Source organism: Girardinichthys multiradiatus, chromosome 3, assembly GCF_021462225.1.
Source record: "Girardinichthys multiradiatus isolate DD_20200921_A chromosome 3, DD_fGirMul_XY1, whole genome shotgun sequence".
NCBI classification, from domain to species: Eukaryota; Metazoa; Chordata; class Actinopteri; order Cyprinodontiformes; family Goodeidae; genus Girardinichthys; species Girardinichthys multiradiatus.
The window spans coordinates 42,808,902-42,831,222 of record NC_061796.1 but is presented as its reverse complement, the minus strand read 5'-3'; the positions used below and the strand labels follow the sequence as shown (position 1 = coordinate 42,831,222).

The following is a 22,321-nucleotide window of genomic DNA, read 5'->3' as shown; positions in this document are numbered from 1 at the left end:
TGAACATGGAGACAAATGGAACTCAAGCCCCCATATGGTGGTTGAAAAACTCCCAAGCCTGCCTGTTTAAAGCCAGTAAAGCCAGAAAGAGGCAGAGTCATTGTCAAAACCCTGCATTGTGACCACCTCCTATCTGTTGGACACCTAGTTTGGTTTCCTGTTGATCATGAGGAGAAACAACAATCTCAACAACAAGGTCTTCAGCAGAGACCAAGACAAACAGACATGATGACAATGCGATGCAAAGAACCAACAAGGAGGTTATGTCTGACGATTTGTGGTACCTATCCCCTACTCAAAGAGAGTCTGTCTCCCAAGCTCTAGACCTCCTGGCAGATCACTTCAACGGAAAGGTGTCTCACCTCAATTTGATTTGATCCGCCTAGATAGGACATCCGATGAGGGCATCTGGACATTTAGAGGGGGGAGGATGTAACCCCTAGGTTATATATAACACTTTTCTCTTACGTAGTTTGAGCATTTCCTTAAATATAATGCATTGTAGGCCTTTTCCACCTTAGCATTGTCAAAGTCTTAAACATTAAAATATACACGTGTATTTGTGTTGACTTTAAAACATGCAGTAAATGTTGTGTTTTGTTCATACCTGCTATTTACTACCGCCAGTAAATGCATTGTTTGACCTGTTTCTACCTCACTGGTCAGTCAAAGGCAATATCAAGTTTAAGCAATTTGATTGGCTGTGAAGGCTGTGGGGTGGGAACGGGTGTACATGCCAGCTATACGGACTGCCAGTCGGTCAGCGGTCGTTCACAGAGGACGATGGGCTCTATGCCGTTGTGGATTATAATATTTTTCAACTAGCTGGAGGTGCAAAGTTTTTCCGGACGTTTCGCTTGTATTTTGGAGCTGCAGGGCCAGACCGCGCTCGTGGGCCGGGGTGGACCGTTGGACTGGAGTTGGAGCGGTTTTGTTGTCGTTCGTTTGAGGACTGGTAATCCCTGGTGGGGTTAGAGGTCCATTCCGTGCGGTTGTGCTGGGAACCGCCATCCTTGGGGCTGCTTTTCTGCGGACATATGCTAACTATTTCCTATCAGGCCTGCAACGGTTATAAAGCTAAGGGACTGCCTTATTCCTGCAAGAGACTGAATACGTGAAGTTTGATAAATTAATTTGCCCGCCTTTTTGTTTTTGTACGTTTTTCCAGTTTGAAAGGATTTTTGTGTAGTTCTGTGACCGTGAGGTTTCACTCAATGTGCTTATTATGTTCTCACTGATCCATTGGGATTTTGAGGTTCTATTTCATACCTACTGACCGCCAGAGGCGGTGCTTCAAGCACTGAATGATCATTCTTGCGCATGCGCAGGTCGAGAAATTAATAACAACATGGTCACATGTGACTTACCGGTGGCTCACGTGAGTCTATATAGTCACATGACACCGGGAGCCCAGTCCCTTCTTTCTTCTCGCGCGCAGGTTGATGAATGCAGGTGTTGACTTGTGTTTGTTTGTTCCTCGTTCCTCTTGCTGCTTGCTGCTGGGAGCCTCGTGATTGTTTGCGGTCGGAGCTGTGGATGATTCTGCCCTCCAGAGGTTGCGCAAGCTGCCTTTTCTTCCAGGGTTTCTGGTAAGTTTATCCGGCTCACTGGTAGCGTTTTCTGCTCGTGCTGAGTCCGTTTAGTTTCGGCAGTAGTTTACTGCTCGCTTTTGTTTATTCCTGTTTGTCTGACCAGCCGGTAGCGTTTTCAGCTCGTGCTGAGTACGTTCATTCATTTATACGTTACTATTTCTGATTGTCTGACTCGCCGGTAGCGTTTTCTGCTTGTGCTGAGTCTAATTACTTTCTTCGGCAGTGATTGCTGCTCGCTTTGATTTGGCTCGCCAGTGGCGTTTTCTGCTCCTGCTGAGTCCGTTTAGTTTCGGCAGTAGTTTACTGCTCGCTTTTGTTTATCCATGTTTGTCCGATCAGCCGGTGGCACTTCTGCTCGTGCTGAGTTCTACGGCTTGTTGCTGTAACAGGGTCTTGACGGCATTTTTCTGCCCGTTCGACCCCATCTGTCCACTGGGTCATGGACAATCATTGTTGTGCGTCCTGTTCGGCTCCCCTACAGCCGGAGGACGGTCATGACATGTGCCCTCCCTGCCTTGGTGTTGACCATCTCAGGGAGGCGCTTTCGGATCATGTCTGCTCTAATTGCAGCGTTCTGCCCCGAGCGGTGCGATTGGCCGGGCTGTCCTCGGTGGAGCTGCCTGTTGACTGGACGGTCTCTGTCCAGCAGGATCAGTTGCCGCTTGGACAGGGTGCGGCCTCCACGAAACGGTCTGCTGAGGATGTGCCCTTGGCGTCTGGGAGGAGAGCCAAGCGGCGAGGCCATTTGCAGCTGGACGTTCCCCTGGCCCAGCCTGCTCCATCTAGCGCCATCTTTAGGCGCCGTGATGCCGAGGCTGCCTTTGTTGTTCCTCCCTCAGCAGAATACGTCCAGGAGCTGCATGCTTGCTGGACAGACACAAGGGCCTTTTCCCGCCCGACAGCGGATGGCAGGGCCCTGGCTGCCATGCACGAGGCACCCAAGTTCGGGTTGGGCTGCATGCCCCTGTCGAGTCTGCCATTGCCTCCCTCATCGTTCCTCCCGATGAGGCGTTGAGGACTAATGCCTGTTGTCCACGACCGCAATGCCGTGTCACAGACGATTTGCTGAGTAGGGCCTACGACTCGGGTGCCCGGATGGGCCGCATTGGGAACTCCCTCTCCCATCTGATGTTGGGCCTCTCCTCTTCGTTGGAGTCAGTTCCCTTGGACCAGTCAACTCAGGGCTTGTAGGACGCCTCTCTGCAGGCCTTCGCCCTGACGACGCGTGAACTGGGACGCACGCTCTCTACATTGGTCCATGCAATTGCCCCTGACCGAGCTGAGGGCTCTTCCTGTGGTTCCGGGGGAACACTTTGGTTCCGCCGCGCTGGAGGCCTTGGAGCGTACAGCCCAGGCCTCAAGAACACGGCAGCAGCTGGCGGGTCTCCATAGACCTCCCCGCCGGCCAGCTAGGGACTCGTTCCGGGACTCGTTCTAGGGACTCGTTCCGGGACAGCTCAGTTATTGGGCTGTTCACGCCCCGGACTCGTGGGTGTTGTCCACTCTGTCCCGGGGATACCGTCTTCAGTTCCGCCGCCGGCCTCCTACCCTCAGCCGAGCCAAGATGATGGTCATCTGCGACCCGATGAAGGCTCGGGCCCTGGACCGGGAAATCTGCATCTTGCTGGTCAAGGGTGCGATTGTTCCGGTGGACCCCCTGCGGGATCCCGGGGGTTTTTATTCAGTTTATTTTCTGGTTCCCAAGAAGACCGGTGGTCTTCGTCCAATTCTGGACCTCCGGGGTCTGAACACTTTTCTCAAGGTTCTGCCTTTCCATATGTTGACCACCCGGGAGGTCCTGCAGGCGATCTCCCCGGGAGACTGGTTCACGGCTATCGACCTGAACGACGCCTATTTTCATGTCCCCATTGCTCCGGACCATTAGCGTTTTCTCCGCTTTGCCTTTCACAGGAGGCACTTCCAGTTCCGGGTCCTTCCCTTTGGTCTTTCCCTTTCTCCTCGGGTGTTCACCCGGTGTGGGTTTGAGGGTGAACCTGGAGAAGAGCAGCCTAACCCCCTCCCAGGTGACTATTTTCTTAGGCATGGTTCTAGATTCTGGTTCCATGACCGCCTGTCCTTCTCCTCGGCGCGTCGGCGATATCCTGGCCGTGCTTCCGAGCTTCCGCAGGGCTCCACTGTTTGTGGAGTGGCTGCTTCTTCTGGGCATGCTCACTGCTGCGTTCAGCGTGGTGCCTCTGCGGCTTCTTTCATTGCGGCCCCTGCAGATGTGGCTGAACGGGGTCAGCCTGGACCCCTCCCGGCGTACTCACCGGCTCCGACGGCTTCGGGTTGTGCCTCAGTGCCTATAGTCTCTGTCCCAGTGGCAGAACGGGTCCTACATCATGGCGGGTGTCCCGCTCGGCCCCCTTCCGTGTCGGAGGGAAGTCATCCATACGGATGCTTCCTCCAAGGGTTGGGGAGCGACCTGGCAAGACCGTGCGGCTCAGGGGGTGTGGTCCCCGTGGCAGTCCGGGGTCAATATCAATGTTCCTTCCAGGGCTGCTAGGACAACATGTGTTGGTCCGGTCGGACAACACCACGGTTGTCTTCAAGGGTGGTCCAGGTCTCTGAGACTACTGTCCCTGGCCCGGCGGCGCCTGGTCTGGGCGGCGCCACGCCTTGCCAGCCTCAGGGCAGCCTATATTCCGGGTCCGCAGAATATCTCCGCGGACTTTCTGTCTCGGCAGGTGCCACTTCCGGGGGAGTGGCGGCTTCACCCGGAGGTGGTGGATCGCATTTGGGCCACCTTCGGCAGGGCGGAGGTGGACCTGTTTGCCTCCAGAGATGCAGTTCACTGTCCCCTCTGGTTTTCCCTGAAGGACAATGCCAGTCCTCTGGGCTATGACGCACTGGCGCACGAGTGGCCCCGGACCCTTCTCTACACCTTTCCCCCGTTTCCACTGATCCCCCAGATGCTTCTGAGGGTTCTTCAGGACAGGCACGAGCTTCTGCTGGTAGCCCCTTTTGGCCATGGAGGACCTGGTTTCCTCTGCTGCGCAGGCTCTACTCCAGCTTGCCGATGCGCTTCCCATTCAGGAGAGACCTCCTCTCCCAGATGGGAGGCCGGATTCTCCATCCCGATCCGGGCCGCCTGAAACTCTGGCTTTGGCCTCTACAGGTGCAGGCTCTGCCTTCTCCCATTATGGAGGCAGGGTTGGACAGACCATGACTGGTGCATGGGCACCGTCCACGCGGGCCACCTATGGTGCTAAATGGGCGGTCTTTGCCGGCTGGCGCCGTGGTAAGGGACTGGACCCTATTTGCTGTCCTGTTTCCTAGGGCGATCCCCTTCCACCTTGAAGGTGTATGTAGCAGCCATTTCCCGTTGGCATGTTGGGTTTGGTGGTTGCTCTGTTGGCCAGCACGGGGATGTCGCGCTGTTCCTGAAGGGTGCCAGGCGCCCTGTGGCCCCTACGTGGGATTTGTCGCTAGTGCTTGCGGCTCTTCAGTCCCCCCCTTTTGAGCCCGTTACAAGGGCGGACCTCAAGTGGCTCTCCCTGAAAACCGCCTTCCTGTTGGTCATAGTTTCTGCCAAACGGGTGGGGGAATTGCATGCTGTCTGTGTCTGAACCATGTTGTCGGTGGAACCCGGATGGCTCTGGTGTTACGTTGTGGACTAATGCTTCCTTTGTGCCAAAGGTGCCTGCAGTGGCTGGCAGTGTGCTGCCGCTCCGGCTTTCATGATTTAATCCTGGTGCCCCCTCCGAGCCTCTTTGCCCTGTCCAAGCGCTTGAGGCATATGTCCACTCCACAGCATCCATTCGTCGGACTGACTGTCTCTTCGTTTATTATGCTGGCTCTCGGAAGGGTCAGGCCCTTTCTAGACAGCGGTTGGCATGTTGGATTGTGGAGATGATCTCTGTGGCTTACTCCTTGCAGGATCAGCCCCTGCCGGGCGGCGTGCAATGTCACTCCACTAGGAGCCTCTCCACCTCATGGGCTGCCATGAGCGGGGTACCTCTGGAGGCCATTTGTGAAGCTGCTTCCTGGACGGCGCCAAGCACCTTTGCCAGGTTTTACAGGGTGAACGTCGCCACGCCGCATCCCCTGCAGGGAATACTGGGGCAACCGCCTTTTGCGTCCCGCTGAGGTTAGTGGTGTTGCTGTGTTCCTTGGGGCCTCCGTAGGATTCCTCGGGACCCTGTTGGTATGCGTCATCCAGTGCTTGAAGCATCGCCTCTGGCGGTCAGTAGGGATGAAATAGAACGAAAGTTACGTATGTAACTAAGGTTCTATGAATCCCAGATGACCGCCAGAGCGCTCGGTCCCTTGGTCTCTGCGTGCTCGCGAGAAGATTGTCGGGACTGGGCTCCCGGTGTCATGTGACTATATAGACTCACGTGAGCCACCGGTAGGTCACATGTGACCATGTTGTTATTAATTTCTCGACCTGCGCATGCGCAAGAATGATCATTCAGTGCTTGAAGCACCGCCTCTGGCGGTCATCCGGGATTCATAGAACCGTAGTTACTTACGTAACTTTCGTTCATTTGTTATTGCACTAGTTGTGATTATTACCTACTTTACATGTGGGATGCCTCCTTTTGCTATTGTTCTATTAATAATAACATTTTTGGGTTGAAAGGGAACTGTTAAGTGTTAATGTGCATTGGGTTCCTTTTACTGACCAGTACGATCATTAAATTGGTACTTGACTCAATATTGCCCTTTTCCCTTCCTTATTTCAGTATAAGGTTAAAGTTGCACTGCACTTAGATTTCAGTTGTATGGTAAGTGATCCTGGTCTTGTTAATGTGATCAGTTGCACACTCTACTCACAAGATACCCATTGCCCATTAAAATTCTCATTACCCATGAGGGCACAGGTGTGTAGAATTCAATAGAGTGTAGGTCAGATAATCTGGGCACAGTTCATAGGGGAAAAGTGAACAGGGGTTACAGTCATATAAAATCCCAGTAACACGTACAATTTGTACAGTACATTGAAGTTTGCGAATGTGAAACAGTTCAAGGGATGTGTTTACTTTTGCAAGACAATGTGTAAGTCTCTAGTATTACAAACATTGTAGACCTAGTGTTTGGCATGCCGGTAAAAAATTAAAGGTTTCATTGCCTCTAGCTGAAAACTGTCCCTGTCTGTATTGTTCCTTTTTATGTCTCATTGCCATGACAAAATAACAATCCTTCTCACGTAACATTCTGGCATCAATTTGCATTACATCATTTGGCATGTCAAATTAAGGTAACAAATTATATGTATGCCCCTTTCTGTCTTTAACTGCTGGAGCTTTGCAGTTGCACAGTCTGGCTCATTGTTGTGGTTGATAGCAGCACTTGAATGAAAACTGGCTCTCCAAACATTATTTGTTACACCTGGGCTCGTTCTGTTGTAAAAAGGAACGTTCCCCTCAAGAAAGGCCTATCAAGTACAGAACATTTGTTATGTTTTGAATTTCTCAGCAAGATTAAAAAATAAACAGAAACAGCTAATTAGAAAGCAGAGAAAAAATAAAATAAAAAGAAGATGCAGGTTTACAGCCATAAAAATGTTCCTATGTGATTTAACTAATGATAAGCCATTGTCTTTGTGCTCTTGTGTGTAAAATAAGTGTTAAAAAACAAACAATTAGTCACTGAGGACAAAGGGAAACAATGAGTGCTACATTAACAACTACTTTTGAGCTGCAGAGTAGTGCTATAAAAGCAACCCTGTTTGCTACATGTAATCACATCGGATGTTCTCTATAAAGTCAACACCTAAAAGTAACATTTTAAAAGAAATGTATTATTTATTCAAATCAGTTTTATTTATATAGCACCAATTTACAACACGTTGTCTCAAGGCACTTCACAACAGTCAGGTACATACATTCCAATGAATCCTAACCATTGAACAGTGCAGTCGGAGTTAGCTTTTTATTCAAGTGGATAAAAAGTTTTTCTATCTAAGGAAACCCAGCAGATTGCATCCAGTCAGTGACTTGCAGCATTCCCTCCTCACGGGTGAGCATGTAGAGACAGTGGACAGTCACTGGCATTGACTTTGCAGCAATCCCTCATACTGAGCATGCATGTAGTGACAGTGGAGAGGAAAACTCCCGTTTAACAGGAAGAAACCTCCAGCAGAACCAGGCTCAGTGTGAGCGGCCATCTGCCATGACCGACTGGGGGTTTGAGAGAACAGAGCAGAGACACAAAAAGAACACAGAAGTACTGATCCAGGAGTACTTTCTATGGGAAGGAAAAGTAAATGTTAATGGATGTAGCTCCTTTAGTCGTTTCACCTAGAAAGAAAGAACAGATAAACTCTGAGCCAGTTTTCAAGGTTAGAGTCTGAAAGAGAGCACATAGAGTTTGTTACAGTTAAGCTCAGTCAATCGCCATGTCTAGGAGAGAGAAAGGGTTAAACCCTAAAAGACAAGGCTATGTGGATCATCGGTAGAGGGTGAGCATTAGGTTGCTGCCAGCAGAAGCTCGGACGATTCCCCTCTCCAGAAAGGTGTCACAGGTAGACACAGAGTCAGGCCAGGTGTAGCTTCTAGGAAGAGAATAGAGAGAACAAGGTTAAAAGCTGAAATAACAGCAAATAATGCAAAATTGGAGAGTAGTGTGAGAATGTAGCGAAGAGGGTGAAAGTGGTCGTTATGTGCTCCAGCAGCCTAAGCCTATAGCAGCATAACTACACAGATAGTTTCAGTTCAGATTATTTAGTTAAATGGCGCTTATTTACAACAATGTCGTCTCAAGGAACCCCACAAAGGGTCCCACTGATGGTCATTGTTATACTAAAAACCACAAGGATTGGGATACCTCTCTCTGTCAGACTGATTATAACCATTGGAAAAGAGAAGGGGTCATACAGGTAGCAGAAATGGAGGGTCTGTTTGCACCTCAACCATAACTGAGCCGGTTTAGGCTAAACCTGACTCCCCCTTACTCCATCCAACAGGGAGGGAGGAAGGCTCCCTCACTGATATACTAAACCACTCTAGCTATAAGCTATTTATGTCTGTTTAACATCTTTATAAAAACAATATTGAAATTAACTTTACCAGAATATCTGCCTTCTGATAAGAAAGAGAAAATGTGTCACTAAGAACATTTTGTTTAATTATTTGTGACATTCATAAAGGATCTCGATAATGCAGCGGTGCCCAAAATTGAGATGCAAAGAGGTGTTGTTTTTGCCTCCCCTCCTCCATATTGGGACTTTTCCAGTTTTTGTCTTTCATACCCCAAATTTTTGTTTAAAATCAAGACAGGTTTGTACCCACCGTGTGTCAGTTTGTACCTGCCTTGGGGACTTTTGACAACAGAGGATGTCTTTTAGTAATTTTCTGTTATTTATTGTTAGTCCACTGGAAGAGAATGTGGTTATGTCACTCTTGTAAATAATGTCGTCCATCAGAAGGTAAATGGCTCTGCATTGACACGAAACGGAGGTACAAAGTGCTGAAGGGATAAACTGGTCCAGGACAGATTAAAGAAAGTCTTTTAAAATAGATAAAAGTATATATTCAAAGTGGGACATACCATGAATAGATCAAGAGAGCTAAGAGTAATTCTCAGTTCTTGTTTCAGGCTCTTGCTGGACTTCCTAATAGGTCAGACACAGAGCTGTAAAATTATTCTCATCTGCTTGATCATTTTCAGGTTTGTCTAAATGTTTTTTTTTCCTGCCAGTTCTTGCTTTACTCAAATGTTTTAAGGATATGCAGCATGTTATTCTGCATGTTATGTTGGCTTTTAACTTTTTTAGAATTACCTGATTAGAGCAAAAGCATAATTTTATGCATGCCACACTGAGGGAAAATGCTAGTGCATTTTCCCTCAGTGTGGCATGACCCATGTCTGCTCTTTGTCTTTATGTCATTTTATTCTTTAATGGTTTATAGGGTAGTGTTTAAAGGGTAACAACAGAGGGTAAAGAAAAAAAATTTGTGTGGGTGGATAGGTACTGATTTAAAATTAAAGGACCTTCAAATGCTTAAAAGATATTGCTCATCGCCATTTTAGTCCAGCAAAAGAATAACCACCTCCACAGAAATATGCTACAGCATTGGAAAAAAAAATCAGATACCATATGTCTTAAAATGTTTTACAGTTAATGCAGAAGGAAGTAAAAATGGCAACCCTTTCCACTTACCAAGATTGAGGAAATCTTGAGCAACACATTCTTTACCACAAAGTTACTCAAGATGAGCTGAACATATTGTTTGTATATATTCATATATTTATATTATATTGTAGATATGTTTATACTTTGGGTCATGACCGAAAGAACGAGATCCCGGATACAAGCGGCTGAAATGAGCTTCCTCCGTAGGGTGGCCGGGCACTCCCTTAGAGATAGGGTAAGGAGCTCAGCCATCCGGGAGGAGCTCGGAGTAGAGCCGCTGCTCCTCCACATCGAGAGGAGCCAGTTGAGATGGCTCGGGCATCTATACCGGATGCTTCCTGGACACCTTCCTCGGGAGGTGTTCCAGGCACGTCCCACCGGGAGGAGGCCCAGGGGACAACCCAGGACACGCTGGAGGGACTATGTCTCTCGGCTGGCCTGGGAACGCCATGGGCTCCCCCAGGAGGAGCTGGAGGAGGTGTCTGGGGAGAGGGACGTCTGGGCGTCTCTGCTGAGTCTGCTGCCCCTACAACCCGGTCCCGGATAAAGCGGAAGATGACGAATACGAGTACGAAGAACCTAAAAGAATGAACTAATGTGGCATAATCGTATAGACACTAATGAACATAAAGAGTTGAACTAAGTATGGTAAGGCCATAACAACAGTAATAAAGAACTCAGAAGTGATAACAAATACAGACAAATGAAACCAAACAACAAACACCTAAGGAATATAAAAACTTCTTGCTGTTCTCTTACCACATGGATAACGTACATAAAGCATTGATACTAATGCATTTATAGAAAACAGTTGTCAAGAAAATCCATGTATAATAAAAAATAAATTAATAAAATGATTGTGGGAAAACAATGCACTGTGTGGCCAATGGCACATCTCCAGATGGGTCTTTGGGCTCTCTTCAGTCAGCACAGATGATTTAGACACCAACTATTAATAAACTTAATGTCCATTTTGATTTTAGCAGCACACTTTTGAAAGCGTCTCTCGCGCACCAAGGTACTGCTTTGACAAAACTTGACAAACAAATTACAAATTATTACAAAACTATTACAAAACTCCCACCCCAGAAAGTGCCTGACAACGTAGTTTTTGCCATAACAGGCACAGTACCCAAAACAGAAAAATAAAAAGCCAAATGCATCAAAACTGTGGGATACTTTCTACAACTTTCACTAGGTTAGATTTGCAAACCATGCCATAAAACAAAATGTTTACCATTTCAAAGCACACATGAGATACTACTTACCAGGTAGCCTGACTCTTCCCTTTCAGTTTTTAACATGTGCTGTGGTAAAGCACTGGGTAGAAAGTGACTCAACTCTGGAAACGTTAGCCTGGAGCCACTCTGTCGGCTCACTTAATTTTTACTTCTCCCTTTTACTCCTCCTCCCATTGCCTGCCTTTTTCTCCCTTTCACTGTTCCGTCAGGTTGTGTGTGACCTCCTCGGGAATGTGGGAAGTATCAGTGAAGGAACTGATTTTTTTCCTCTCTAGAGGAGAGGAAAAACATTAATTTGGCTAGAATAAAGGGAGCTGTTGCTATACAGGTTCTTCTCAAAATATTAGCTTATTTTTGACAAAGTTAATTATTTTCCATAATGTCATGATGAAAATTTAACATTCATATATTTTAGATTCATTGCACACTAACTGAAATATTTCAGGTCTTTTATTGTCTTAATACGGATGATTTTGGCATACAGCTCATGAAAACCCAAAATTCCTATCTCACAAAATTAGCATATTTCATCCGACCAATAAAAGAAAAGTGTTTTTAATACAAAAAACGTCAACCTTCAAATAATCATGTACAGTTATGCACTCAATACTTGGTCGGGAATCCTTTTGCAGAAATGACTGCTTCAATGCGGCGTGGCATGGAGGCAATCAGCCTGTGGCACTGCTGAGGTCTTATGGAGGCCCAGGATGCTTCGATAGCGGCCTTTAGCTCATCCAGAGTGTTGGGTCTTGAGTCTCTCAACGTTCTCTTCACAATATCCCACAGATTCTCTATGGGGTTCAGGTCAGGAGAGTTGGCAGGCCAATTGAGCACAGTGATACCATGGTCAGTAAACCATTTACCAGTGGTTTTGGCACTGTGAGCAGGTGCCAGGTCGTGCTGAAAAATGAAATCTTCATCTCCATAAAGCTTTTCAGCAGATGGAAGCATGAAGTGCTCCAAAATCTCCTGATAGCTAGCTGCATTGACCCTGCCCTTGATAAAACACAGTGTACCAACACCAGCAGCTGACACGGCACCCCAGACCATCACTGACTGTGGGTACTTGACACTGGATTTCTGGCATTTTGGCATTTCCTTCTCCCCAGTCTTCCTCCAGACTCTGGCACCTTGATTTCCGAATGACATCCAGAATTTGCTTTCATCCGAAAAAAGTACTTTGAACCACTGAGCAACAGTCCAGTGCTGCTTCTCTGTAGCCCAGGTCAGGCGCTTCTGCCACTGTTTCTGGTTCAAAAGTGGCTTGACCTGGGGAATGCGGCACCTGTAGCCCATTTCCTGCACACGCCTGTGCTCGGTGGCTCTGGATGTTTCTACTCCAGACTCAGTCCACTGCTTCCGCAGGTCCCCCAAGGTCTGGAATCGGCACTTCTCCACAATCTTCCTCAGGGTCCGGTCACCTCTTCTCGTTGTGCAGCGTTTTCTGCCACACTTTTTCCTTCCCACAGACTTCCCACTGAGGTGCCTTGATACAGCACTCTGGGAACAGCCTATTCATTCAGAAATTTCTTTCTGTGTCTTACCCTCTTGCTTGAGGGTGTCAATAGTGGCCTTCTGGACAGCAGTCAGGTCGGCAGTCTTACCCATGATTGGGGTTTTGAGTGATGAACCAGGCTGGGAGTTTTAAAGGCCTCAGGAATCTTTTGCAGGTGTTTAGAGTTAACTCGTTGATTCAGATGATTAGGTTCATAGCTCGTTTAGAGACCCTTTTAATGATATGCTAATTTTGTGAGATAGGAATTTTGGGTTTTCATGAGCTGTATGCCAAAATCATCCGTATTAAGACAATAAAAGACCTGAAATATTTCAATTAGTGTGCAATGAATCTAAAATATATGAATGTTAAATTTTCATCATGACATTATGGAAAATAATGAATTTTATCACAATATGCTAATATTTTGAGAAGGACCTGTACTTTTGAATGTCAATAACCAAAATAAATTGTCTTTTATTCCCTCTTTTTGTTGAGCTCTGACGCTACAAGGCAACCAGACTCACCGTACGGTTTCCTGAAGCTGTCAGGGCACTAACAAATTTGAAATTAAAATATTATTTAACTTATTGAGAACTGAATGTACAAAACTTTGCAACCCTAAATGAATTCACATCCCCGTTTCTGGGTATGCGTTTATACAATGTTTATGCAATTTAACATTTCAGTGGGATATGACTGGTTAAATAAATAAAATAAATAAATTACTAAGACATTTATGGTATCATAAAACAAGTGAAAAGTCCCAAAGAGCAAAGTTTGATACATTTGACATTAGTCATTGTGTAAGTATCAAACCTTTTCAGTATCAAAAAGGAGGTTATATATGGATAACTTGTAATTACTCAGGAGCTTGAAACTTAGGGACAGTCTTAAAATAGAAACATGAGAGGGGGTTAATGTTCCCAATACAAATCTCATCCATTAATATGAAACACATCTGCTTAAACCCGTGGGAAGCAGGAACTGAAGTATATTGAGCAATTCTGGAAAAAAAACAACCCAAAAAACCAAACAAACATAGAATGGTAAATGGACTGAACTTATATAGCACCTTTCCAGTCATGCCGACCACTCAAAGCACTTTACACTAGAGCCACATTCACCCAATCGCACTCACACACGCAGATCGGTAGGCAACTTGAGGTTAAGTGCCTTGCCCAGGGGCACATCGACATGAGGCTGGAAGCTGGAATCAAAGCCACAACTTTTGGAATGCAAGACAACTACTCTTCCCAACAACCCACAGTCTCCTCGTTCCCCAACCCACAGTCTCCTCATTGAAAGTTTTTTCCACTTGAGGAATAAAATCATTTCTCAAAATGAGATTTTCAAATTGCATTGAACAAATAAGCTATTTTCGTGTTAAATAAAATAAAGAACATATCTGAGGTTCACAAAATTCCAACAATGTAAATGTAATCATCATCTTCAGCATGTAGAAAGTGTTATAAATATATATACATTTTTTTGCTGAACAGATCTCCATGTTTTATGGTTTGGCACATGTCTAGATTGTGTTTGTGATCTATTTTCAGTCCTTTAAAGGTAAAATGTGCATCTCTGGGCAACCGAATCTGCACAATCTAACCTCAAAACAAACAGAACCAAACAATGAAAGTAAGACATCACCTTCGTACTCCTTTTACTTGGTAGGAGCTGTCCTATCTGTTATTTTCTACGTAGGAATTTGGTGTAGTGAGTCAGTGGAAATGCAGCATCCTTCACCATTACAGTAAATGTGCCAATGTTTTTAGGCTTAGGTGAAGGTTCCTGAAATTAAAACTTTGCAGTAAGGAAATAGTAGGCAGAGGGAGGGAGGGAGGCTACATTTAGGAATCCCATTGTGATGCTTAAAGTTAGACTTGCTTTAAAGGTATGATTCTCTTTTAACGTGCAACTGTCCCTCCATGTGCGTTAAAAATCTGTAAATCTGATCCTTTAACTTTTCTAACTGAACATGATAAGTGTATCTTGTAGAACAGCAAGGCCATTAACATGCTTGGCCGTCCTTAAGACACTAATCAGCATAACAGTAAGATTTTTGTTTCAGCTATAGAACATGGAAAGGCACTGTGTAAAAAAAGATATGAAACTTTGCTTATTTGCTAACCCTGTTAGCTCACAAAAGATAGCAGCTACAATAAGTGTATACATAAGGGACAAGATGTCTTAATTAAAACTACTGGCAGGTGAAAAACAGAGAGTGCCATGCAAAACTGCCACTTCTCATTTTGTCAATAACCACAAACCTACATGTTATTATCTCGATTTTCTTCAGTAGATCAACACTAAGTAGTGTGTGATTGGGAAGTGGTAGAAATACAATTCAAATCAATTCAAAAATACTTTATTGATCCTAAAGGGAAATTAAATTTTGTTGTAGCTCATTATGAAGGTTTCTTCAAAGAGCCGTTGTAGATGCTGATGGCTGCGGGCAGGAAGGATCTCCTGTAGCGCTCCGTCTTACAGCAGATCTGAAGAAGCCTCTGACTGAAGACACTCTTGTTGTAGGACAGTCTCATGAAGAGGATGCTCAGGGTTCTCCATAATGTTCCTCATTTTATGAAGAATCCTTCTTTGCACAATGATCTCCAGAGGTTCTAGAGGAGTCCCCAGAACAGAGCCAGCCTTCTTTATCAGCTTGTTGAGCTTTTTTAAGTCCCTGTCTCTGATGCTGCTACCCCAGCAGAAGATGATAACCCTAACCCTAAGATGAAATATGAAATAAATTTTGTCAAAGAAGGTGCTTGGGTGAGCTAAGACATAAGTCTATCATTCTGGCTAAAACAAAATGGAGAAGATGGTACTACATATCACCTTAAAGGTGATCTATTATATTTCCTTTTAAACATTTAGGATAGGTCTATGGGCTTAACAAAGCAAGGTACTTACATTTTTCGCACAAAATCATTCTCAGATAACACCTACTCAGTTACCCCTTTTTTGAGCTCCTTTCAGAAGGAGCTATTTTTGGGCTCCTTCACTTCTATGCAAATTAGCTGTATCTGGCCACACCCTAACCAGCACCTCGTATATGTGAACACAAAACTGAAAGTTATAAGACACAACAATAAGTATTTACATTTCTGTCATCTGCAGATTTGCCATGAACACTATGGACTGGATTCTTCTTCAGTCTCAAAGGCAAAACATACAGGGGTTGGACAATGAAACTGAAACACCTGTCATTTTAGTGTGGGAGGTTTCATGGCTAAATTGGACATTGCACCAGTAAGAGCAGAGTGTGAAGGTTCAATTAGCAGGGTAAGAGCACAATTTTGCTCAAAATATTGAAATGCACACAACATTATGGGTGACATACCAGAGTTTAAAAGAGGACAAATTGTTGGTGAACGTCTTGCTGTGACCAAGACAGCAAGTCTTTGTGATGTATCAAGAGCCACGGTATCCAGGGTAATGTCAGCATACCACCAAGAAGGACGAACCACATCCAACAGGATTAACTGTGGACGCAAGAGGAAGCTGTATGAAAGGGATGTTAGCGTGCTAACCCGGATTGTATCCAAAAAACATAAAACTACGGCTGCCCAAATCATAGCAGAATTAAATGTGCACCTCAACTCTCCTGTTTCCACCAGAACTGTCCGTCGGGAGCTCCATAGGGCCGGGCTGCTATAGCCAAACCTTTGGTCACTCATACCAATGCCAAACGTCGGTTTCAATGGTGCAAGGAGCGCAAATCGTGGGCTGTGGACAATGTGAAACATGTATTGTTCTCTGATGAGTCCACCTTTACTGTTTTCCCCACATCCGGGAGAGTTACGGTGTGGAGAAGCCCCAAAGAAGCGTACCACCCAGACTGTTGCATGCCCAGAGTGAAGCATGGGGGTGGATCAGTGATGGTTTGGGCTGCCATATCATGCATCCTGTATCAGGATGACAATGTACCAATACACACAGCAAGACTGGTGAAAGATTGGTTTGATGAACATGAAAGTGAAGTTGAACATTTCCCATGGCCTGCACAGTCACCAGATCTAAATATTATTGAGCCACTTTGGGGTGTTTTGGAGGAGCGAGTCAGGAAACGTTTTCCTCCACCAGTATCACGTAGTGACCTGGCCACTATCCTGCAAGAAGAATGGCTTAAAATCCCTCTGACCACTGTGCAGAACTTGTATATGTCATTCCCAAGATGAACTGATGCTGTATTGGCCACAAAAGGAGGCCCTACACCATACTAATAAATTATTGTGGTCTAAAACCAGGTGCTTCAGTTTCATTGTCCAACCCCTGTAGTTGCACGTACTTAACTCTGCTGATGCTGGATATGTCCGTGCAAAGCTCAATTATGTGGCACCGCTTACGCCTACCACATAATAAACTGCTCGGCGGGAAAAAGGCTTCACATCAAACTGATTTATTTGTGACACACTGCTCCTAGCAGCCGGTTGCAACATCACGGGCAATCTCTGCCTCGCACAGACAAGTGTATTCCCCTTCTTCGTCCCTAGTCTGGTTTAATGGACTTTAACACCACATTGTTTTATTTTTGTTTTTCCAAAGGCACACAGCGAATTTGTTCTGCCTCCCCGTCAGATGTGGTTATCACAGGTAGTGAGGGAATGTAAGAATTTGTCACCAGAAATATAGGATATTGGTCTATGACAATGACTATGAAGCCGCAGACAATGCGCGCAGTGTGTTTGTGCTGCTCACAGTTCGCCCGAATGTTCTGACCTTAAATCTTTCTGCAACTCTTGACGTGTACTGATGTGAGTTCTCAAAGCAGTCCGTGGTGACATGCAAACTAGTACTGTCTTCGGTAATGTGGCTGGAACATTGCCCTTAAAAATAAAATGAAGCCACGTATCTCTGTTATCAGACAGCTGGAGAATGTGCATGAAGACATGTGGGTCTTTACAGCGAACAACAGAATATCTGCTTTGAGGGTAGCCATTGTAAAGCGCGTGTAAGGTAAAACCGCCGAGACGTGATCCTCTACTGAAAATCAAGTGGGTGGAGCTCAGTAGCTAGTAAGGGGCAGGACTCAGGGGCAGGCCTCCGGTAACATTGCTAGGTGCCAGTGTAATTGTGACGTCACAATTCCACAGCTTTTGAAACCGCGTGTTTTCTAGAAAAAACAAAGCATTCACTTATAACAAAAGAAAAATGCTTAATGTTTTTTTTTTTTTTTGCATTCGGATCGTTTGTAGAAGCATTACAGACCCAAATGGAAGTACAAAAATGATCAAAAGGTCCTCTTTAAAACACCATCTCTAAGGTGAAATATGGTTGTGCCAGCATCATGTGGCTTTTTTTTAGGTGGGACAGGAAGGCTGGTCAGAGTTAATGGGAAGGTTGACTGGAGATAAATGCAGGGCAATCCAAAGTTGTATATATCTCCACTGTCAAGAGACTAGACCTAAATCCAACTGAGCATTTGTGGCAATTCATGATTCTGACTAATTGGATAAAAAGAAATAGCAATATTTTTAGTTTCTATTTGTCCACGGCTGGTAGAGACATACCCCCATATAACAGCTTGCAACAAATGGTGCCTCAACAAAATTTTGAAACAGAGGGGCAAAATTACAAATTGAAGCCATGCTTCCCAGGGTTTTATTTGTTAAAATAATTAGAAAAAATCTTGTGTTGGCTTATCACATAATATACATAAAGGTTTGAAGTTGTGACAAAATGACAAAATGTAAAGATATTGATGGGGTCTAAATACTTTAACACGGAAGTGTCTATGAACCACTCACTTGACGCTAGCAAGGTTTGTTGCTACCGAAATAAATCTTGGTTACCATTGACTTGACAGATCTGTTCAACAAAAAAAAGGCATTTCCATGAGAAGACTTAATAAGAGAACCGATAAAGAAGAATGTGGGAGTTGACGCTGAAAATAAAGCTGGCCGTGGGAATCAGGGTCAAGGAGAGAGAACACAGGTTTCAGCTCAAGGGTATAACTTCTGAATATAGAAAGAAAACTGAAGACATTTTTGGCATCTGTAATTTATTTTTAACTTCTGCAACATTAATCTCACCTGACCAGCCCCTGATAGATTGAGAGTCCATCCCAGTGATCCCCATCATCAGGCTTGGTGTGCTAAAACCCAGTTATTTTTACAGAACCCCTTTATAAAACTACATAAATTAGAGCATAAAATTTAAAATGCAGTAATACGATTTTCCTGCACAATAATTGTTAAATTGTGAAGTTTCTTTTTTTTTTTATTTCCATATCCAGCTGCACACTGTTAGCATGTTGTTGCAACACATTTGGCTCCAGCCTATTGTAATGTTTGTGCTTAGCGATGGACTAAAAAATTTCAAATGAAAGATACCAAAAATTGGGAGATGCACTAGTGATTAAACATACCACGAACAAGACTTTGCTAGTCTCGTCAGGACATCAGATATTGGCCAGCAGATGGTGATGCAACCTGCTTGTCCTAACTTGCACCCCCACATAAATATCAACCATTTTGCAATCTGGTGTGTGAAAATGCAAATGCTTTTGGTTTCTGCCTTATTTATACAGTTTGACAAGTCTATATATCTAAAGCAGCATTAGAAATGGGCTTTAGGTTTAAAGATTCATGTTCATTGAAGATATCTTAAATATCCTAAATTAATTTACAGGGTTAAATTGTATATAAAAGGTATTCAGAATGGGTTAGGAATTCATAGAGTTGAAATTAAAGGATTACACATTTTTATAACGTGTAGGCAATTAGAACTAGCTTTAACTTGTAGGCAAACTAGCTTTGCAAAGGCAACAGATAAAAAAAAATTCTAAACAACAAACAACAAATAACAAATTATGTTCATTATACTTATAATTTTATTAATTTTCACTGCACATGTTCAGGGAAACACAATTCAATCTGAATTTGTTACATTAATATCTATTGCACTGTAAATATCTGTTATTTAAAAATACATGACATGAAATGGTATTAGAACGGCATGGCACCAAGACAGTATAAATCTCTTTTTCATATAGTAGAGTTTGGCACATTGCTATTAAAAGTAAATCTACCAAGACACAGAATCATGGGTGCACATCATGTACAGTACTTGACACTCAAAAGCCCCACAGCAAACAAAAAAGCAACCTGGCTTACAAGATTAATTTACAACAGATAACATGATCCACCAAAATTCTTCTCTTGTTGGAAATCAAAAGCTTGGTTTGAAGGAGTTTAGCATTTAGCTGTTAACAGCAGGTACCATAAAGGGATAACTTAATCTGAATATAGCAACTGAGCCAAAATCCATATCAAAAATGACCCAGATGAACATAATAGGTTGGTTCAGGGACATTCTATAAATCCTACACCCAGCAACAAGTATTGTATGCTGAAATATTAAAAATGTTCTGGGTGGATAGGAAAGTTATGAATAATGGAGAGTTGATTCCACCTGCTATGCAATGTGAGCAAACAAACCATGTAACCTGATTCCTAAACTAAATTTGTTAGGAGTGGTGCTGGCTTCAAATATGATGTGTTCTATGTTTATATAACATGTTAGTTTATTTTTTTGTGTACTAATAGTAGCTGTGAGACTGAAAACTGTCAGTAGAAGCAGAAGGTTAATGCATTATTTCTGTGTGTATTAGAAGGAAACAGGCAGCTGAATAATTACTAAAAGATCCTCTGATATAGTTTTGCAGTTTGAAGTTACCACATTTACTTCATAGCTTTAGTTAAAATACATTTTCCAATTTTGATATGCTTAACATAGTACCATGATTAAAACATTCTGCACAAATCTTCCTCTTTACTATAATAGTATGCTAAATTAACAAAACAAGCTAATAAATTAGTTGACACTGAAAGGGAATATTTTTTATAACGAATACAAAGTATCTTTGATGAACATTATGATTATTCATTATTAAAATACATAAATAATTATAATTTGCTAATCTCCGACCTAAATAACACTGAGCAGCGATCATTCTGTAGGCAAAAAATGTTTACATAATGTTCTTCTATTATCTGCGCCATCAGCTATCAACTAAGGATGTCCTGATTTGATTCCAAGTGTCGGATGGGTTCTGATCAATGCATATATAAATGACTGGTATTGGGAGTTCCTGACTAAACTCTGATTCCATTAGTTGAGTGTTTCTGATGTACTGTCTGGGGTTTTATGTCTGCCATACTCAGAATCAGCCATATGGTTGCACAGCTATATTCAAAAACATCAACCTATTATTGTGTGCAGGGCTTAAAATTATATTATAGACAAGACACGTTATTTTGGAGATCTAATGACTCAGGGGGATCCAGTAAAATTAAAGTATTTTTCAATCTTTACCATATAATTCACAGTGAAAGAGAGACTGTACTGGCTGGTGCAGCTTTTTTCTGACTTTTCCATATGACCTGATCTGAACTCTGTCCTCAGACAGGTTTTGGAGGACAGCCACAGAGAGTGCAGGTAAAACACAAAATTTTAAAATGTTCACATAAGGTGTTCAGTAAAAATAAATAGTTTCATCTGTACATCTGTTTCTGGAACAATACTGAAAAATGTTACAGTGAAGAATCATGCTAGCATTATTCTAGCAAACATTGCCTGCAGGAGTATGACTTTAGTTTATTGAAGACTGTAGCTGCATCTGCGACTCAGATATATCTTTAGAAACATAACATTGTCCAAAATAAACTCCTGTTGGGTCAAAATGTCTGCCTAGAGAAAAAACTGATAATGTTAAGTTGGGAATGTCACTGGTGACAAAGAGAGGTAATACTGTTAAAAGTTTATTATGTTATTTTATAATGGGCTTGGACTCTGCATTAAATTTTTATTTAAAGGGGCTCAGATTTGTAATGAGGACCAAAAATCCAGATTAGGAAACAGTAGTTTGAGAATTTCATTGCCTTTTCGTCCATCCATCCATTGTCTTCCGCTTATCCGGGGTCGGGTCGCAGGGGCAGCAGCCTAAGCAGAGAGACCCAGACTTCCCTCTACCCAGCCAGCTCATCCGGGGGAAATCCCAAGGCGTTTCCAGGCCAGGCGAGAAACATAGTCCCTCCAGCATGTCCTGGGTCTTCCGCTGGGCCTCCTCCTGGTGGTACGTGCTCGGAACACCTCACCAGGGAGCCGTCCAGGAGGAAACCTAACGAGATGCCAGAGCAACCTCAACTGGCTCCTCTTGACGTGGAGAAGCAGCAGCTCTACTCCGAGTCCCTCCAGAATGACCAAGCTTCTCACACCATCTCTAAGGGAGAGCCCAGACACCCTGCAGAGGAAACTCATTTCAGTCGCTTGTATCCGTGATCCCGTTCTTTCGGTTATGACCCAAAGCTCATGACCATAGATAAGGGTAGGAAGGTAGATCGACCGGTAAATCGAGAGCTTTGCTTTTTGACTCAGCTCTCTCTTCACTACGACAGACCGGTACAGCGCCCGCATCACTGCTGACCCAGCACCAATCCATCTATCGATCTCCCACTCCATTTTTCCCTCATCCCTGAACAAGACTCCAAGATACTTGAACTCATCCACTTGAGGCGGGACCTCCCCCGCGACCCAGAGAAGGCAGTCTACCCTTTTCCGGCTCAAGACCATGGCCTCGGAGACACTGATTCTCATCCGGGCCGCTTCACACTCGGCTGCAAACTGCTCCAGTGAGAGATGTACAGGGGTTGGACAATGAAACTGAAACACCTGTCATTTTAGTGTGGGAGGTTTCATGGCTAAATTGGACCAGCCTGGTAGCCAGTCTTCATTGATTACACATTGCACCAGTAAGAGCAGAGTGTGAAGGTTCAATTAGCAGGGTAAGAGCACAGTTTTGCTCAAAATATTGAAATGTCCACAACATTATGGGTGACATACCAGAGTTCAAAAGAGCACAAATTGTTGGTGCACGTCTTGCTGGCACATCTGTGACCAAGACAGC

The 22,321-nt window shown here is 44.2% G+C and overlaps 1 protein-coding gene across 1 annotated transcript in view; it reads right to left on the bottom strand.

The window, feature by feature from the left end:
* The window catches only part of tlr18 (toll-like receptor 18), a 31,464-nt gene extending 20,392 nt beyond the window's left edge, over positions 1 to 11,072 (bottom strand). The window contains exon 1 of the mRNA XM_047360409.1: positions 10,941 to 11,072. The gene's annotated coding sequence lies outside the window, so the exon portion shown is untranslated. The remainder of the gene's footprint in view (positions 1 to 10,940) is intronic.
* Between the last annotated feature and the right edge of the window lie 11,249 nt (positions 11,073 to 22,321).